Raw genomic sequence first — 14287 nt, 5'->3', positions numbered from 1 at the left:
AAGGTCTTTTATTACCCGATTTCGTTGAAACTTAGAACAGTGAGTTTTATATGTCGACATCCAAACTAGAATATGGACCATATTTTGATATGGTTGTTATATAGACCGATCCACAAATTTATGGTCTTAAGCCCATAACAGGCGCATTTGTTGTCGGATTTCGCAGAAATTTTGAACAGCGAGTTGTACTAAGGCAGCCGATATCCGGACCGCCGCATTATCTATAGCTGCCATATACACCGATTTGTCATTTCAGCATTTTAATCCCATGAAAGGCGCATTTATTATCGCGATTTCGCTGAAATTTTAAAATGTAATCTGTAAAAGGTTTCTCGACACCTGAATCAAATATGAACCAGATTAGCTCATATTTGGATATTAATATGGATCAAGTAGGGTTATAATCTATTATATAACCAATAAAGAATGGCAAAAGTCGGGCGGTGCCGACTTTACAATACCCTACACCTACACTATAGGTACAAAGTATATCTATATCTAATTCTGAACCAATTTTGACGGACCTCGGCGGATCTTTTCGGATGGATTAATAAATAATCAAATTTCAAGCAAATATGTTCAAACTGGATAAATTCGGTGGACAAATGAAAACATTGTAAATTAGCCAAAATCTGACGAACATATATATGAGAGCTACATCTAAATCTGAACCGATTTCAACCAAACTTCGTAGATATTGTGGTAGGCACCGAGGAAAGAGTTGTGCACAATTTGGGCAATATTGGCCAATAATGCGCTTGCAGTAACCCTAGAAGAGAAAATCGGTCGAAATACATATATGGCCGCTATATCCAAATCTAAACCGATTTTTTCCAATTTCAATAGGCTTCGTCTCTAGGCCGAAAAACATGCTCATACCAAATTTAAAGACGATCGGATGAAAACTGCGACCTGTTTATTTGTTCGCAAATTAACATGGACAGATGAACAGACAGACAGGCGGACGTGGCTAAATCGATCAATGGGTCTATCTCTGTTCCTTCTGGGTGTTACAAACAAATGCACTAAGTTATAATATCCTGTACCACAGTAGTGGTGTAGGGTGAAAAATGAAATGGTTGCGCTTTATTTGTTTGTTTCTTTATTAGTCTGTTTGCCTGTTCCGTATAGACTCAGAAAAGGTATAGGTGGAGCGCCCGGATTTTTTGTTATCCGAAGGGGGAGACGGACCCTCCCCCATACCCCTATTTTCAAAAACGCCAGATCTCAGAGATGGGTGACCGATTCAAGCGAAATTTTGCATGCTACCTTTTGGAAAACAAAAACACGAAATTGGAATACAATTTTGGGGTCAAATAAACTGGGGGAACGTACCATCCTAAAACCCACCCGAACGGACAGGTTAACCGATTGGGACAATATCAAATGAAAGGTATTTAAGAGTAGAGTATGACTATATATATGACCCCAATGGAAGGTATTCGAGAGTAGAGTATTAATATGATATTAAAATTGGATCCTAGTACAAAGGGAGCCGTCCCAAGCCGATAACCGCCCAAAATCAAAGTGGACCCACCGGGACAATATTTGGGCGTTAAATACGAATATGATGTCAAAAATTTAATCCAGGTATCTAGGGCGCCACCCATAGCCCAAAACCGCATCACAAGTACCGCCCAAAATCGAAACCGGACCGATCGGGACCATATGGGACTATAATGAGAGGTATTCGAGAGTAGAGTATGAATATGATAATCGAATATTAAAAATTGGATGTAATTACCAAGGGGGCTGCCCCATAACCAAGACCGTCTCAAGCGGCCATATTAGACAATCATGACAATATGGAACTCAAACAAATTGGAAGAGGTAACAATGCATCCAGAAAAAGTCACAGTTTGGTGCGATTTATGGGCTGGTGGCAACATTGGGCCGCACTTCTTCAAAGATGATGCGAATCGTAACGTAACTGTGAATAGTGACAGGCGAGTTCGCTGAACATTTTATTTCACATTCAGGACCGGTCAATTGGATCGTGCGATTTAACGTCTTTAGATTATTTTTTGTGGGGCTATGTTAAAGCTTATGTCTATATAGACAAGCCCGCTTCAATTGTGGCATTGGAAGACAACATTGAAGCATTTGTTCGTGACACACCGGCCGGAATATTGGAAAGAGTATATTGAAATTGGACTAAGCGGATAGACCATTTGAGGCGAAGTCACGGTCAACATTTGCATGAAATAATCTTTAAACATTAATTTATATGAACCGTACTATCAATTTATATAAAGATTTCAAAATTTTTTATGAATTTTATGTGTTCTTTATTTTGTATATCAATTTTGTCATACATCGAAATATCCATTTTCGAACCTATAAAGTATATATATTCTTGATCAGCGTAAAAATCTAAGACGATCTAGACATGTCCGTCCGTCAAAATTGCAAATTGCAAATTTTGCCCATGAACATTCCACAAAGGAACATGGGCAAACTTCTCACCTATCAATGAGTGCAGTCCGATTTAAGTTTAAGCTCAATGATAAGTGGCCTCCTTTTTATAGCCGAGTCCGAACGGCGTGCCGGAGTGCGACACCTCTTTGGAGAGAAGTTTGTCCGTCCGTCAGTCTGTTGAAATCACGCTACAGTCTTCAAAGAGACATTGAACTGAAACTTTGCACACACTCTTTTTTTTGTCCATAAACAGTTTAAGTTCGAAGATGGGCTATATCGGACTATATCTTGATATAGCTCCCATATAGACCGATCCGCCGATTTAGGGTCTTAGGCCCATAAAAGCCACATTTATTATCCGATTTTGCTGAAATTTGGGACAGTGAGTTGTGTTAGGCCCTTCGACATGCTTCGCCAACTTGGCCCAGATCGGTCCAGATTTGGATATAGCTGCCATATAGACCGATCTCTCGCTTTAAGGTTTTGGGCCCATAAAAGGCGCATTTATTGTCCGATGTCGTTGAAATTTGGGACAGTGAGTTATGTTAGGCTCTTGGATATTTTTCTGCAACTTGGCCCACATCGGTCCAGATTTGGATAAAGCTGCCGTATAGACCGATATCTCGATTTAAAGCCTTGGCACACAAAAGGAGCACTTATAATCCGATTTCACTGAAATTTGCCAAATCGAAACACATAGCTGATATGGGGAGAAGCGTATGCATTTTTCACCGGATTTGGATGAAAGCCCACCACCCAAGGTGGTGGGTATCCAAAGTTCGGCCCGGCCGAACTTAACACCTTTTTACTTGATTTTTTTGAAAAACTCTCCTACATCACTTAAAAAATTACCCTTTATATACATTTTTATTTGGAATTTAAAAGTTTTAATATATATGGGACTATCTCTTTCTGTGCCACCTTCAAATTAATACAATGGAAATTAAATCCAAGTGTATCAAAGTACCCTTCGGTTTATTACCGTGGTTCCCAAAATAAAACAATACCAATTTCAAGTTTCAATTCGGTCTCTTTTTTATGGAATTGAAAAAAACAATTTCTTTCTTTGAATAAATAAAAGAAAAGAAAAGAATAACTCAATTAAATACATAATTAAAAATCCAATTCACCTTTTGTCTCATTTGTCCTTCCTTCCTTCGTTTTATCCTATCTATCTTCTTAACCTACATTTTTAAAATTCAACAGCGAAAAAATTAATCCAATTAACATTTTAAATGTTGCAGTTATATTTAATTACTTTTTAAATTGTCTTCCATTAATAAAACGAAAGAAGCTGAGAAGAACGGCCATGCATACACCTTGGTATTCCAAATTCACACTTGTAATTGATATTCCTTGAGCTTAAGCTTAAAATAAGAAGGCGAACTTTTTCAAAGACCCTTCTTGTGCCCAATATCCTATCCTAGCCTAGCCATGCTGAAAGCAAAGGATAGGAATAAATAACTACGAAATGCTATTCGTTCGTTACAATGTAGACGGCTTGTTACGAGAATTGTGGAAAATTTAATGGAATATAAAATACGAGAATATTGTATGCCCTCGAATAAATTCATATCAAAATGGCAAAACAAAAATAAAATGTTTGTACCATTTCTGCCTACTACATGCAATTCAATGTAGCATATTTCCTCTGAGGAGGGGGGAGCAGAAATGTCTACCCGACTATCTGACATGCAGCTATGCATGGCAATGATGTTGATGATGATGCGGCTCTGCGGCTGTTGGTCAGTAAATTCGTTTTTGCAATTGTGTATTAAAAATTCATAGGGATATAATACATATATAATTGGAGAGGCAGGAGCTACTATATAAGCAAAGATATACACAATTTTATGCTATTTGCTCTTTGATATGCCCATCAATTATTCCAAAAAAGGCTTTACACAGAAAATAAATCAATAACAATGTTATAGCTGTGAAAAGAATTGAAGCCAAGGAATTAATTCATAACACAATATCTTCTGTATCATATGTATGGTAGATGTAAAGTATTCATGTTTTACATATTATTTCAACGTTTTTTTACTTTGTTATAAATATGCCCTTAAATTAAGGACATTTGTCTTTACATTAAATACCTTGTCTAAGAAAATACGTTTTTTGTTGGTGCTGTCTGCATATTTCATAGCCATTTTATGTATGACTTGTTTTTAATGCACACCATCATAAGTCCTTGTATCCTTGCTGCCTTTCTCCACCTCCTTTATTTATATTTTCTGTGTGCATTTAGTACTTACTATAAATGTGCTTTGTTAATTATTCCAACGTTTTTATTTTTCTTTCTTTCTGCTCTTTTATAGCAAATAAATCTAATTGTATTCCTCGCTCGTAAGAAAATTTATTATTTTTTATACAAATTAAAATAAGAATAGAAAGCCGTTCTGGAAAATTTTCAAATTCAACTTTTGCCCATGAACATTCCACTAAGGAACAGGGGCAAACTTCTCACCTTTCAATGAGTGCAGTTCGATTCAAGTTTAAGCTCAATGATAAGGGGCCTCTTTTTTATAGTCGAGTCCGAACGGCGTACCTCAGTGCGACACCTCTTTGGAGAGAAGTTTTACATGGCATAGTACCTCACAAATGTTGCCAGCATTAGGAGGGGAAAACCACCGCTGAAAATTTTTTCTGATGGTCTCGCCAGGATTCGAACCCAGGCGTTCAGCGTCATAGGCGGACATGCTAACCTCTGTGCTACGGTGGTGTTACCATGTTACCATGCGGTAAGTGATTCAGACAAAAACCAGTCATAGAAAAACACCACCTCAAAAATTTCATGTAAGTCGTTTAATAATTGCGACCTCCTGAGGGCGATAGGTTTATATGGCAACTACTATATCAGGTTATATACCGATTTAGACCATACTTGGAACAGTTGTTGAAAGTCATACTAAAACGACATATGCAAAATTTCATCCATATTGGATAAGAGTTGCGACCTATAGAAGCCCAAGAAGTCTAATCGGGAGATCGGTATATATGGCGGCTAAATCAGGATATGGACTGATTTCGACCATACTTGACACAGTTGTTGGAAGTCAAAATTAAACACTTCATGGAAAAATTCAGCCAAATCGGATAGGACTTGCGCCCTCTAGAAGCTGCAGAAGTCAAAACCCAAGATCGGTTTAAATTGCAGCTATATCAGGTTATGAACTGATTTTAACCACACTTAGCACAGTTGTTGAAAGTCTTAACGAAACACGTCACCCAAAATTTCAGACAAATCGGATAGGAATTGCACCCTCAAGCTTTACTCTTTCGAAAGTTAGCGTGCTTACGACGGGGGTTGGAGAGATATGGCATCGACTTAAAATGTCATGACGATCAAGAATATATATACTTTGTGGGATCTTAGATACATATTTCGAGGTGTTACAAACGGAATGACGAAATTAGTATACCCCGACAACGTCAGATCGAGTATTATACAGAATAACTCTGCAGGGGCTCGCCCGTAGACCATCTAGTACCGAGAATCCACCAGGACCGAAAGTTTCGGCACGGACGCAATATTTACAGGACCCAACCTCATATAAACCAACACACTAACACAAGAATTCTACATCAACAGCCAACATTACACTGATTGCACAAAACAACGCCTTTGCGAGGTTACTTGCGACAGACTTTCAGTAGTTGGACCAATTCAGATTTACGAAACAGATGAAGCAAAGATCCAATCCTCAAAACCTCCTCGCAAGAGGAATAGCGAAAAGAACGAAACACCGGCGAGCAGCAATGGAAAGTAATCTATAAATGCTCGGTGCGGTATCTGAAGAAGAAGGTCTAGAGCAGCGATGCCCAGCCCTTTACGGTAACGTTGATGGCAAGTCACACGCATTCTTATTCTCTTTGCTTCAATCGTTATTGAGACAGCAACGAATAATTTTATTTTTTTAAACAATGATTTTTCTTAATTCAACGCTTCGAAGGTATGAAAAAACATAAATTTTTTTTAAATTCTTTTTTATACCCTCCAACATAGGATGGAAGTATAATAAATTTGCCATTCCGTTTGTAACCCCTCGAAAGACCCCATAAGGTATATATATTCTTGAGCACCTCGACGATCTAAGTCGATTTAGCCATGTCCGTCCGTCCGTCTGTCGAAATTACGATAGCGGTTGAACACGTAAAGTTAGCCGATTGAAAAATTTGCATAGATACTTAGAATTTATGCGATCCGGGTGATCACGGAATGCGTGAAGTGGTGTGGTGCTAACGCGAGGATGTCGAGTGTGAACATCTTTATGGACAGTAAAATTGCCATAAGGACAATAACAACCAGGACGGTAATGTCACGAACAGTCTTGCAGCGTAAGAAGGAGATTAACGCCTTCTCTGAAGATGGCTAAATCCGCATCGTTTGGGTGCCGCGCAATAACGGAGTAAGGGGAAATGAAAGGGCAAACGATTTGACGGTGAAGGCCGGTGGACTGCTGTCAATAAACTTGGTTAACCCGAAGCCTTACGGGTCGACGCAGTCCGAGTTAAGGGAGTGGGGGGCGAATGCGTATGCATTGTGGAACAGCCAAACGGTCGGTAGGACGGCGAAAATCCTATGGCGGGATCCAGATAATGAGAAGACAAGGCTATTACTGAAAGGTAGCAAGAAGGAGGTCAGTATAGATATTGATATCATAGCGGGACACTGCCCACTTATGCAATATCGGTGCGGTAAGTGATGATATGTTGGAGCATTTCCAATGACATTGCCCTACTTTCGAGTCTAAAAGACATCGGTAGTTAGGTGGGGACACAATACCAGAAATTAACTAACTTTGGGGAATGGTATGAAAAAACAATTAAGGATTTTGTAAGTAGCACGGAATTCCTAAATTAAAATTTTCTTTTTAGAGATTACTGGCATAGTTGTATGTCCATGGGGCGTGGCATGGGGCGGATTAATATCTGCACCCTCTTTTCAACCCAACCTAACCTAGTATTTATGTACACAGAAGAAAACAACTCATAGAAAAAACCAACTACTAAATTTGTATGTGAATCTTTACATTCTCAGCGAATTTTAGCATTGAATCGAAAATATTATTTCTTGAAGTACGTGAGGAGGCCACCGTAGCGCAGATGTTAGCATGTCCACCCATGATGCTGAACGCCTGGTTTCGAATCCTGGGAGGAACATCAGAAAAATTTTCGGCGGTGGTTATCCCCTCCTAATGCTGGCGACATTTGTGAGGTACTTTGCCGTGTAAAACTTCTCTCTAAAGAGGTGCATCTTTGCGGGACGCCGTTCGGACTCGGCTATAAAAAGGAGATCCCTTATCATTGAGCTTAACATTGAATCGGACAGCACTCATTGTTTTGTGAGAACTTTGCCCCAGTTCCTTAATGGAATGATTTAAAAAACCTGTGTTTCGAGTCCCCCGGTAGGCAAACAAAAATTTTAGAAAATTTGGCATAAAAAAATATAAATTTCGTATTCAGAAAAAAATTTTTTAGAGTTCTTTTCCCCTTTTTTTAATTTAATTAATTGAGACGCTTATTACTGTGCAGCAGTACTTATTGATTTATTTCATCATAAGGAAGATGATGTCGGTAGGCTAGAAAATGGGTGCAAGACTACCTAACATGAGATCATAAGTTCAATACTCTGCGGCACCAAAATTATTAAAATTCGTTTTTTGAAGGGTAACTGTAGAGAGTGACGAAGGAAAACCCGAGAGCAGCGGTAAAACGAACGAACGAGACAATGCGAGCCGAACAAAAAAAAACAAAAACACCACCACCCTAAACAAAGCACATGCGTTAGCTGGTAGATGATTTTTTGCCTTGCTTATCGATATATTGTTGTTGTTATATGTTGGCTTGCAAAGAGTGCCTTTTAACAAGAAATTTGTACTTTGGGTCGTTGAGATTCAAAATAAATTGTTGAAGGAAAATTAACAAATTTCGTAGTTATTTTTTCGATCAAAGTTGTTGTTTTTTAAATTTATTTTCATCTGTGTAGGTCGTTGGGAATTGCAAATGGGCAATATCGTTCAGATTTCGATGTGGCTCCCACATAAACTGATCTGCTGATTTGATTTCTTGAGCCCCTGGAAGTCACAATTTTTCTCCGATTTGGCTGAAATTTTGCATGTAGTGTTCTGTTATGACTTCCAAAAACTGTGCCAAGTACGGTTCAAATCAGTCTATAACCTGATATAGCTCTTATGTAAGCCGGTCATCATCCTTGTTCGGTTCCTAGAAGCTTTAATTTTTGCTGGTTTGACAAAAGTTTGGTATGTAGAATAAAATTATTAGTGGTGGTTTCCCCAGATTCGGCCCGGTTTTTACTTGTTTTTTCTTCGAGGAGCGAAATGAAAACACGGCCGCTCCAATCAACAGATATAATTAATAAAGTTGAAACAGCAGGTTTTTTTAGTTGTAATAGCAGGCGGAAAAGTTTGCTAAACCTACAAACCTTTGTTTGCTGAAACAGCACTCATGTCTGCTTTTCCATTTTTAGCAGATAAAAGCTATTGCTTTAGCAAACATATTTGCTATTTGGATTAACAAATTTCGTTGAATGTAACCTATTTATCATACACCATTGAAAATTAATCCTTATATACTATTTCCAACTTATTTTACTTTCTTATCTCTTTAGTTATAAACAATACAAATACAATTTGTTATCTCTTACCTTTTTTCTTGGTGTAAGATCTTTCCAGTTGATATATGATTTAAACTTTTAACAACTCGAAGTTTGATCGCGTTTCGCTCCGGAATCTTGGTTTTATTTATTTTTTGGTTAAAAAATCACTTTGTCTTAACGATATATGTTTTAAGTTTGTTGGCTTTCCTTTAAAAATGGTTTTTTTTTTTGTTTAAATTTTTGGATTTTTTTTTCAGTTTCTTATAAAATGTTTGTTTTCTTTTGTATTTTTTTTTGTTATAAAAACAGTTTATATTAAAAAAATTATCATTAAAGTCACAAACCCTTTTTTATTGCAGTGCTTTTTTTTAATATACTTTTTTTTTAAGTTTTTCGTTTTACTTATGAAGTAGTTTTAAACTTTATAGTTTGTTGTTGTTGTTGTTGGTTGATGAGTTCAAAAATTTGGCCTTTCTTTAAAAAGTGTCTTTCTTATTTGTTAACCGTTGAAGTATGTTCTCTTTTTGTTTTGTCTTAAATTTTTTTATTTTAAAAGAACTTAAAATTTCGTCGTCTTTTTGCTAAAATCGTTGGAAGTCCTTTTTTGTAGGTGTTGCTTGGTGTGTGAACATGTGTGTGTGTGTGTTTGTATGTAAGTGTATGGGCGTGGATCTTTTTTGTGGGGCTTAATCCTCTTTCTCTCTGTATCTTTTTTGGGTGAATTATAATTATGAAAGTCTTTGCTCAAAATTCTTAAACACTCAATATATATTTTTGTGTAAATATATAAAACATCAATATTTTATTTTGGGGGGAGTTTTCTTTACGTTTTTGTTTTTCTTTTTTTCTAAAAAAATGGTTTTCACTTATAATCGTTTGCTTACACTTATTTTCTATATAAAATGCATACACACCATTTATGAAAATTGCTTATATTTGATTTACTTTTTGGGGGGAGATTTTTGTCTTCAACTTTTTAAGCCGCTTGTCGCTTAGTGTGGTAAAATTTTTGAACAACTTCTTGAAGGTTGTTTTTTTGCATATAGCCGGCGTTGAGTTCTTAAAAAATATTCACTCTTTTTATGATCAGACCACAACTTTTCTTTTGGGATTCATAGGGGGGGGCGAAATTCTCTCTGGAAAACTTCTTGGTTGTCCTTTGGTTTGTCTCTTGTGTATATATCAATACTGCAGATTGTTTTTGTTTTTTGAGTTTAGGCGCGCTTCCAATCCTTAATTCGCGTTTAAATTCGTTCTTTTCTCCGTTTCGTGTTTTTGCTTCAAATCATGTGGAATTTTACTTTTAAATGGAACATTTGATGGACGCAGATTCTTTAAAGAACACTGAAAGCAAATGAGAAGAAGGAAGGCAATATTGTTAAAAATAACTAAACACTAAGTTAGGTTAGTTAAGATGATAGTGGCAGTCTGCAATCAGACTCAATTAGGCATTTCAGTTCAATATGATACCACAAGAACAAGAAAAAGAGGATTTATACTACAGGGTACGCCACACAGTGGGAGAAAATCAAAAACAAACCAGTAAGGAAAGGCAAAAGTCGGGCGAAGCCGACTATATAATATCCTACCACCAAGTCTACATACTACGATTAATACATGGAACCTATGTTAAAATGAAGCAGTCTTTAATTTTGAATACCTATTGAAATAGTTTTTTTAAGATCGGACCAAAATTATGGCTACTACAGCCCTAATGGGCCATATAGGATGAAAGATATATATCAGAGATATATCTTAATCTGGCTCGACTTTGATGAAATTTTGCACACGTATGCGATCGTCAAATAAAACATTTCGTGCTAAATTTTTTAAAGATCGGACCAAAATTGTGGCTTCTACAGTCTTGAAAGGCCATATGGGTGAGATATGTAGGGGAGATGTATCTAAATCAGACCCAACTTTGATGAATTTATGCACACGTTTTGGGAAGTCAAATAATACATCTAGTGCTAATTTTTGCACAAGTATTGAGACGTTAAATAAAATACCTCATGCAAAATTTTGTAAAGATCGGATGAAAATTACGGGCGAGTACGGGCTGCAAATGCCATATCGGATGAAAGGTATATATGGGAGCTATATCTAAATCTGCACCAATTTTTTTTCAAAATCAATGGCGTTCGTCCGTTGCAAACAAATTTACACAAAGTTATAATATATAACAAGTAAAATATATGCCGTGTGAGAGGTTAGACCTGAGGTGTCAGAGATCGAGATCGTGTTCAAAATGTTAAGGCCGTAGGTTGTCAGGGTGCCTTTTGGCCGATCCCTAATATTTCGAAAATTTCTTTGGGCTGCAAAATCTTCGTTTGCCGTCCGATTTCCGATGTAGTCAAAATTTGGGACAGTGAGTTGTGTTAGGCCCATCGACATCCTTCCTCAATTTGGCCTGGATCGGTCCAGATGTGGATATAGCTGCCATATAGACCGATCTTTCGATTTAAGGCTTTGGGCCTGATTTCGCCGAAACTTAGGACAGCCAGTTAAGTTAGGCCCCTCGACATCTTTCTACGATATTGCATAGATCGGTGCAGATTTGGATATAGCTGCCATATAGACGGATGTCTCGATTTAAGGTCTTGGGCCCATAAAAGATGCCTTTATTGTCCGATTTCGCCGAAATTTGGGACTGTGAGTTGTGTTAGGCCCCACGACATCGTTCTACGATATGGCCCAAATCGGTCCAGATTTGGATATAGCTGCCATATAAAACGATCTCTCGATTTAAGGTTATGGCCCCTTAAAAGGCTCATCATAAAAGGAGCCAGTCTGTCGGACACAGCTTGTCATTCAACCGGTGATATATCATCAGGGCCTTCTTATCGCCCAAAGGATTTTCGGCTCAGACACAATTTCCCCAGTAACCTATGAAGCATACTAGTGACAACCTATTCTGGCGGCACGTTGTTCGTTGGAGAATTTCCCGGGAAACGTGTATCAAAGAGTAGGTCCAGTGTTTCCTCACTTGACATTATCCATACATTCTCTGACTTCTGAATATACCCCACCGTAATAGGTCTCGAGGGCAGAGGCCTACAGTCCTCAGATGTATCCTCCACGGAGCCACAGAATTCCAACAAGGACTTGTTCTGACCCTTTCTCAGCTCGCCGTTATATTTTCTTAGCTCAGCCTTATAGATGTCCCAATCGTGTTTATTGTTGTTGTCGTAGACAGATTTTCAGATGGAGGTGGCGATCCTCTTCAAGCTCCTCTAGGTGAGCAAGCTTGTGCCGGTCCAAGGGACCGATCACCGCGGGACAGAGTGGCCATTGGTTATTTGAAGGCACCAATAACGCGCCTTGCCATATCAAGCACCATAGGCATTCAGTATTGGTCAAGAGTCGGTGCCACCCGGCCTCTCCATGAGACTCTCCGCTCGATATCTCTAATTGTCCGCTGCTGTCGTTGCAGCTACTCCGTATGGAGCATTCCACTATCCGCAACCTGTAGATGCGCCCGGTAGCTCGCAGCTAAGCTTCTCGTGACAGCAATGGCCCTCACACAAATTGAGCTCAATATTCCAGCCTGTGTGGTTCTCACAGCTATCCCGTACCGGGATGTCCCCATCGTATGGTGCTCTTGTTCCTTTCGCCCAGTTTAAGAGTTTTCCTCAGTTCTACCTTAGACCCAACAGCTCTGGGGTCCACCATGGCGGTCGCTGTTTGCGCCTTGGCACTAGGACATGCTGACATAAGCGAGAAATTCAGGGCCTTCGTGATCCTCTTGACCATTATGTCTATATCCTGGGCAGTTGCCACTTCCTTTTCTGATCTAGATGGGATAGACTTCTGCAGTATTTCCTACAAGGCTGAAACTAATATAACGATGATCAGAGAAGCTGTGGTCATCCAAAACTTCCCAGTCGTATATTCTTGCGCTTATATCTTCCGATATCAAGGTAATATCTAATACCTCCGGCCTGTTCCTGGTAATAAAGGTCGGTTTATCCCCTTTATTACAAATCGCCAGATTGCAACTTATAATATATTCAATAAGCAGCTTACCCCTTTCGTTAACATCCGAACTTCCCCATATCTAGTGATGTGCATTAGCATCACTTCCTACAATGAGGCTCTTCTTCCCTGCAGAGCGGCTTCCACCAGCAACTTAAGGTTTGAAGGCGGCATCTCTGAATCGTGTCCCACACATAGAGAAGCCAGCCAGTAATGAGACTTATTTATTTTAAGGCTGGCTACAACTGAATCTTCAGTACTTACCGACGGAAGAAGAAAAACATTAAAAAACACTCTTTGCAAGAATGCAGGCTCTGTGTCTCCTATTCCCCTTCCCCTGAGTAGTTTAAGTCCCGGAATTCTTAGACCACGAACTATTCCTCCACACATGTTTCCTGGAAAGGAACCACGTCAAATCCCCCTGCCATCAGGAGGACCTTTAGTGCCGCCGAAGCGGCCTTATAATGGTGGAGATTTATCTGCAGAAACCGGACAATAGTCAGGATTCAGAACTTCCACCACTGTTGTGATAGCCTCGTCATCTGCTTCCGCCAGGAGTTCATCCTCACAAGATTCGTTAGATCTTGTCATAACGAGCTTCCGTACGCATCCAGGGGCAAGTGAAAAGCTGTGTAAACACTCTTCTTCAGGACATTGGGCACTTGCGGCTTATCGGGTCCCGTTTCGATGCCATCCCCTCCTATCTCGAAAGTGGCAGGGGGATTACCAGTCTCCTGTAATCTGCCAGACCTTAGCGATGTGGTCAATAGTTCCTCAGGCAAGTATTCAGCAAAAACTGCTGAGTCGTCTCCTGATTCCCCAACCCCACCGCTTCTATAGGCCTTCAGTTTCAACTTGTTGAATCCGTAGGATACAACCCCTTCAGACTTGTTGAGGTCTGCGAGACAGCCGGAGTTTAATACGAATACTGCATGTCTCGGGTCACCATCAGCCTCATCCAATCTACCAATCTTCCAATCGAGGGTTGAAAGAGTGGGATTATATTCCCTTAGTCTTCCAAGTATGGATTCAGGATCTGAGGGAATCCTTGGTATCCAAGCATGTGCCACTGGTCGAGAAGGAATATCTTCCTTCTTGACTAAATCTAGTGCCGCACCTGCCCAGATGTCACCAATCATTTTTAGCGCACAACGATACATTTCAAATTAGTCTGTATCGTCCCCGATACCAGCCTACATTGTCACAAACTGGAGGACACCCAGGAAATTCCGCATAAACATCGGAGTATAGTGATGACAGTCCATTGACTAT

General features: G+C 39.1%; 1 protein-coding gene across 5 annotated transcripts in view; it reads right to left on the bottom strand.

Moving 5' to 3' along the window:
• Positions 1-14287, bottom strand: part of LOC106087570 (ELAV-like protein 3) — a 189171-nt gene that overhangs the window by 119113 nt on the left and 55771 nt on the right. For all 5 annotated transcript variants that reach the window (XM_059366317.1, XM_059366319.1, XM_059366321.1 and 2 more), the window contains one exon: positions 9089-10384. The gene's annotated coding sequence lies outside the window, so the exon portion shown is untranslated. The remainder of the gene's footprint in view (positions 1-9088; positions 10385-14287) is intronic.

This window comes from Stomoxys calcitrans, chromosome 4 (assembly GCF_963082655.1).
Source record: "Stomoxys calcitrans chromosome 4, idStoCalc2.1, whole genome shotgun sequence".
NCBI classification, from domain to species: Eukaryota; Metazoa; Arthropoda; class Insecta; order Diptera; family Muscidae; genus Stomoxys; species Stomoxys calcitrans.
Note: the sequence above shows the minus strand (reverse complement) of the source record. Positions and strands in the feature narration are given on the sequence as shown.